This window comes from Pleurodeles waltl, chromosome 3_1 (genome assembly GCF_031143425.1).
Source record: "Pleurodeles waltl isolate 20211129_DDA chromosome 3_1, aPleWal1.hap1.20221129, whole genome shotgun sequence".
Classification (NCBI taxonomy): domain Eukaryota; kingdom Metazoa; phylum Chordata; class Amphibia; order Caudata; family Salamandridae; genus Pleurodeles; species Pleurodeles waltl.
In genome coordinates, this window is record NC_090440.1 from 1,030,073,289 (window position 1) to 1,030,080,379 (window position 7,091).

A 7,091-nucleotide genomic window follows, 5' to 3' on the forward strand; every position below is an offset into this window, starting at 1 on the left:
AACTGTGAGAAAGGGAGTTGGCAGGGACGTAAAAGATCAGGTAAGAGTGAAATGAAGCACAAAGGAAGAGAAGAATGTTGGAAGAAAAGGAGCAAGTCGGAATTACAGTGAACATCTCAGTACTTTTTTACAAATTAAGCATGGCCACACATCATAGGATTAGTGCCTCATTGCACTTGCCAGTAATGCCAGAAAATTATTTAGGCATTCCTCTGAATCTTGGGTTTCTGAAAGTGTGGACCTTGATTGATCAACAATATTGGAGAACAGCACGCTTTCCCCTCCCTGTATCACCCTATTGCACATGTGAAGAGAATCAGAGTTGCCTAGAGACAAAGAAATGTATTCCTGGTACTGCTATGTGAGGATGCGGGAATGTTTCATAGTCCCCATGACTGAACAGTGGTGCAAGTGGATGGACTGGTGTATGGTCTGTAACATGGCGTTACCTTTTGCTGTATCAACAAATTGTTGGTCGAAAACGTTGGTCAAAAGCTCCAATAAAGCTTTAAAAAAAATATATATATGAATTAATAATCATAATTAATTGGTAAAATATCACGTTTAACAGGTGAAATAAAAGAATGAATTATAATTTCTGATATTAAAGGTTAACAGAGCACTTGCTAGAGGAATTGACCAAAAAGATGTTGATATCAGTTAGGAACCCTTCCAGATTTTGGCACCACGTGGCCAAGAGGAGGATGTAATGGTGGATAAATGATAATAGTGTTGGAAAGTTCAATTGTGTATTTATAAATGAAGAATGTAAAGCATAATTGATAACATTATACTTTTGGAAAATAATCAAATTATTTGATACAGGTTGTTGTTACGTTCCACATTATATCATGTGTACTTTGAGTACTATGGCTAGTTATTGTCTTTCTTCTTATTCCTGGGGGGCTGGCTGTGGGGTTATGATGCCACATTATCCTGTGACTGTCTTGTTTAGTTGGATGCATCTCCCTAGACTGAGCTAAGAACAATACCACAGCTCCTGGTGAAGTGTTCTGCAGGGCTTATTCTTGATGTGCCTGACATACCAACTAATAGAATCTTTGTGAACCTTTTATGGTCTGAGCCAACCCACCATTGTGTGGGAAACCAGGTTTTAACAATTTGATGACCATTATGTAGTGATAACTGTGTCAGGATGTGCTGATAAATTAGTCCTTCGTGCACAAGATAAAAGAAAAAATGGGGTGCAAAAACGTTCTACACCCAACCAGTGGCATACATGATCTGGAAGCCGTGGTCAGAGGAGGAGCTTAGATGAAGATAATGGAATTGGCTAGTGGGACTTCAAAGAGCTCTGAAGTGCAAATGTCATCATTGTCTATAGAAAAGGAGTTGAAGGTAGATATGAGCTAGTTCCTTATTGTCATCCAAATTCATCCTCGGTGCTAGGAGGGAGCTTCGTGAAGGTAGAGCAGTGCTGTGTCAGAGACCTGGTGTGCTGTGTATACTGGTTAAAAGTCATGACATTATTAAAATTACTAATACAACATATAAAATAGTGAATCTACTATATCCGCTACCGCAACATACACAGGTTAAGGTGATATGAGGAGGCATAGATTTTAAATTCCATATCTATTTACCTTGACATTATGGTAGTAGTCAATATTGTGGCATCACTATTTAGTAGGTCGCAAAAAAGAAGAAGTAATACAATGTCAGTGGATGACTGACCAATATCATACATTAGAGAATCAAATCAAACATTCTACTAGAAATCTGTACTCACACACTGGTTCACTGGATGAAAAATGTGATTTGTTGTTTGACCAGTGACCTCTTTAATGACTCCGCAAACACAAGATGATGGACGGAGTGCTGAAGTGTTTCACTCACCCCCAGTCAAGAGATCTGGATTAAATCCATCGCTCTTTTGCTCACCATGTCATCCCCAGTTTGAACTCAGCCAAAGGCAAATTAGTCTTGACCCTGCCCCCCATGGGAACAGTCCACCCCAAACTGCCAGGCCAGGTCGTCCCTGGACCAGAAACAAACATCTTTTAAGGGCTCGACACAGCCCAACTATGACAGCTTGCTTCCCACGTTAATGACAGATATGTTTACAGCATTTATACAAGTTTATAAGGCTTGTTAGTTTGACCAAAACACTGAAGTACTGCAAAAGTACTTTTAGTTGAATATGAGGTCCCTCTACCCCAAAAGAAGGTTTTAGAAGACAATAGTGCCAAATGTGAATTTACAATACATAAGACCTGTAGCACTGCCTAAACATGACAGGATTTAAATTGTTTTTATTTGTATAGTTGGGGTTTTCCTAGGGACATTTTGGACTAATGATGCCAGGGAAACATTGAATGCACATTGGATCAGTAACACTGTTCGAAACATGAGAGCACATAAACACCCTTTTCATATCAGCTTAGTGTTCTCGCTCAAGAGATTTTTGTGAATAAGTGCCAAATGGTGCAGTGAGGACGTTCGGACGAGTATTAAACTTGATGTGTTTGAAAGAGCAATTTACATAGGTTGTTCCACTTTCTGCCAATGTCAAGATGCCAGCCAATGGGTATAGTCATTCACTGCATACCATTCAAAAGGAAACGCCAGTCAGCACATGGCCAGTGACGGGTACTGCCAACAACCAACTGCCAACAAAGGGTATGAATAGCAACCATATACCCGGCAACAGGTATAGCCGGCCTCCTCATGGTAAGCAATAGTAGCACGAGGAGGCTGCTCATACCTCATATACCCAGGAATAAGTAATACCAGTCTCACAATGGCGAGGAAAATGTGGTTGTATGAAGGAACCACGCATGTGGCAACAACGCATGCCTGAACAACATGGTCGGAACAACGACCATGTTGTTTCCACGCATGCCTTTACCATGCATGCCTTTACAGCAATTTTCTGTTGTACCGGCAAGTCTAGTAAAGGCATGTGTGGAAACGGCATGCGTGATTGTCGCATGCCACCCCTCACCCTAAACACAGAAGTACCCCGACACACTCACCCTTAAAAATGACCCGATACCCCCCACCCACCTTGAGCCCTCAAACCGACCCCCATTCTGCAAAAATAAAACTACCCAACCCTGAAATCCAAATTACCTTGACCCCACCCCTAAAAATCCACCTTCGCCCTAACAACAAAATTACCCCGACCCCCTGCCCCCATGAAAATGTACTACAATCTAAATGAGCATGACCTTCAAACTGTGTGGTGAGGTCCATTAATAAGTATGGTCAGCATGTACATAATCAGCAGTAGGTAACGTGGATCTCGACATGCCTATCCAGTAAGAACAGTCCAGTATCAATTCACCAGGCCAAGTCTCTGCTAAATGGGGAACACATTGGGACTAAACAGTGAAGTGCAGCTTTATTCCTAGATAAAGTGAGCTACAGGTCCCAAGTCTAGGACTAGCGCTGTCTTATGGAGTCTCCTTAACCTGGAGGTACAAGACCAGCTGTGGATCCTGAGGTCGTTCTGCCATAGGACTCAAACTGAACCACTTGAAGCCTAATGAGGCCATGTCTGGTCTGAGGTTGGTTGAGTTCCTCTCCAGATGAGGCATAGCAGTCCGGCATGGTGAACCGCAAGCAAATCCATGACTGATCTATAAACGATGGACTGAAATGATTGTAGCCTATAATAATTACCAGTGGCTGAGATTCATTCAAACACTCCATCCAACACCATTAGTATATGTTAGACTAGTAGGAAGAAAATGTTTATATATTGGTCCTGAGTTTACTCTACCTTTAGGCTCAAGCAACATCTCACTGATGAGCAGTGCATAACTTGAGCTAGTGTTTGCTGGTGGGGCCCACCAGCACTCATTTTTGGGGACAAGGACATGCACCTATTTTCCCTCTTCAGATATTTCCAGAGAGAGAGAAACTGGCACTGATTAAAAAGGCCCGGGACGGATTTAAAGCTACGCAGCCTCAGTGTTTGGCAGACTGACATTAAATAGCGCTGGCAGCGGGCTTTTGCAAAGAGCTTTGGGCACCAGGGGGTCCCGGGGGGGATCGCATAGTTCATGAGGTCTCCCCTCCCAGGGAAGTTTGTGGAGGGTGGTACAGTCCACTGGCGCCATTTTTGGGGCGCTTTTTTGGGCATTTTTGGGAGCAAGGTGAGGCCTATAAAAAAGGAAGCCATTTTGTAGCAGTCACCATTTTGTTAGGTGACATGGTGGCTGGTGAGCAGCCGCTTTTTCCCCACCCTCCCACCCGGAAGGGAAAGAATTTTGTTTATTATGGGATATTTTGATGGGGAACAGTATTCTCGGGAGGCCTGTTTTTGGATATGGGTGCACGGGAAAAGGAGTTATTTTATTGTTGCTTGGACCAGGTACAGGTGGGGACGGAGACTGTTCACATGACACAAGATAACGGATGGGCAGAAAATCTGCCAAGACACTTTCAGATTAGAAGGGGGTGGAGAGTAGCAGAGCAACGAAGATAACAAATTGAGCAGTAGGGGTTGGAGACTTGCAGGTTCAGTATGCAAGCAACTATTAAGGTAATAGACAGATTCAACAAAGAAAGCATTACGAAAGGATGGCTGGATTAATGAACTGCAAGTTTAAGGGAAAGGCAGGGGGGAAGGTAGGGGAGGGGGGGTTGTTTTGGTTAGGTGAAATTATGTATAGTGAGGTGTTTAGTTTTGTGAGGCTTGAGGCCAGGGGGGTATTTTGAGAGTGCACCTGTTTCCAATAATGGGCCTTTTACACACAAAAAAGGGGTAGTGGTGCTAATTTCACTCTTCCACAAATAGTTATTCTGTTACACTTTAAGCACTGCTAATGAGCTCCAACAAGACTGAAACCAATCTTAATTTGCATATGTTCCCATTCCAAGGAGATCTGGCCTGTCATTTTGTTTGATACATGGCGAGGCCACGCCTGACCTGCATAACGAGCTAAAATTGAATTATATTATTTCAAACATTCGATCTATCCCTTTAGGTGCCGCCTAAGCTATACCATTAAGAGCAGCAGTTTCTGCCATATTAAAGGCCGTCCCTGGTAATTCTGACCAATATGAAATCTGGCCATGTGGTAAAGGAAGAAACTTTCTTTGTTGGGTTAGTTAGATGCAACTACCGCCTTGTACAAGATTTGTATCGAACGTATTGCACAGTACTTTAACCTGAAGTTAAATCAACAACTCTGCCTCGAAGTTACCCTTTCTGTGACCTCAATGAAAGGGTGTGTCTTAAGCACCCTATCCCCGACCCGACTGAGCAGGGACAAGGAATATAAACCCTCAGAGTACCTTCATACTTCTAAAGATCAAACAAAGGCTTAGCAGGAAGCGCTCTTCAACACCGCGCCAAACGAATAAACTAACAGTCCCCTTAATAAATCATTTTTAGACAAGTTTATTCACCAAGACCTTTTTCTGCCTTGTTTAGAAAATGCAATTTATTTTTATAGATGTTATAGAAGAATTTTTCAAATGTAAACAGTTTAAAAAGTACAGCTTATTCACAGTGCAGATCGTACACAAAAAATGGAGCCTTTTGTGAGCAAATGAAGATGCCTGCATGGTTTGTAAGATTCATAAAGGAAACCGCAGCAGTGCCTTAAAGAGCGAGTTCGTCAGAGCAAAGCAGCTTGAATGGAGGGAAAGTGCTGGAGCGGGATAGGTGCAGAATTCACCAGTCATGACAACTGGGTTGAGAATTGGGAATCAGGGTCTGGCTGGGACAGAAAATAGGCCTAGAGACCAAAACAAAAGTGAACCCCTGTAGCGCAGCACGCACCAGTGAATCACATAGCTAAACAAGCATTGGCAAAACCAATAGGTCTCAGCAATGGGAGACTAAGGGGCATATTTATACTCTGTTTGCACCGAATTAGCGTCATTTTTTAAAACTTTAATTCAGTGCAAAACTAACTCCATATTTATACTTTGGCGCTAGACCTGTCTGGCACCTAATTTATGGAGTTTAAGTCATTTTGTGGACGTGGAAACCTACCTTACCTTAAAGAGATGCAAGGAAGGCGTTCCCATGCGACTCTATGGCCTTAACGCCATATTTATACTCCCGTGCAAAAATGGTGCACAGGAGGGAGGAGGAGTCAAAAATGTTTGCAAAGCGTGCTCTGCCCCATTGTTTAACGCCTGGGTCAGGGCAGGCGTTAGGGGACCTCTGGGCCTATTTCCATGGTGGAACACCATGGAATACGCCCACAGGTGACCTCCCCAGGGACACCCCCACCTGAACCAGAGGGACATCGGTGGATGGGGGAACCCTATCCCAGGTAAGTACAGGTAAGTACAGGTAAGTATTTTATATTATTTTTTAAAGTGCCATAGGGGGCTATGAAATGGGCACCCATACATGGCACAGGGTGCAATGGCCATGCCCAGGGTCCCCTGGTCCCCTGTGCTGGCCATTGAGGTGGTGGGCATAACTCCTGTCTTTTGCAAGACAGGAGTCATATGGTATGGATGGTTTTGCATCAGAAAATGACTCTAGGCAGGTTAGAGTATTTTTTTTCACTCTAACCTGCCTAACGTCATTTTTTGGTGTGAAACCCCCTTCTTCCATACTCCCAGACCCACCCGACTAATGTCATTTTTTTTACACTAGCCTACCCTTTGCACCGGCTTTGACCATTCCATAAATATGGTGCCTGGCTGGTGCACAGAAATGGTGCAAGCCGGTGCTAAATTTGTGGGTGAAAACTACGTTAGTGCAGTTTTGCCCCAAAAAGTATAAATCAGGGTCCTAATGCCTTTGGCAATGGGGTTGTGGACAGGAGTGCGGCAGGGGTGGAGAACGGGAGGGCGGGTGGATGTATGAGAAACCAGCAGCCCACGTCCTTCACTGCTGCAGTGCTGAGAGCAGAGCACGGATGGGGCAGAGCAGCAACAAGACCGTGCCTGTATTGGAGCCCCAAAGATAGCGGTGCCTGTACCCAGCACTCTGTTGTCAAAATCTGTGCTTCTGTGAAGGGCGACCAAAGAGGGAATGCAACAATAACAGGCATTTTGTCCGTCCTTTACCGCCAGTGGACAGAACAGCCAGGACCAATCTGTGAATAAAAGTGGCAGCAAGACTAATGAGCGCTCCTAGCCTGTTGTAAGTCTGA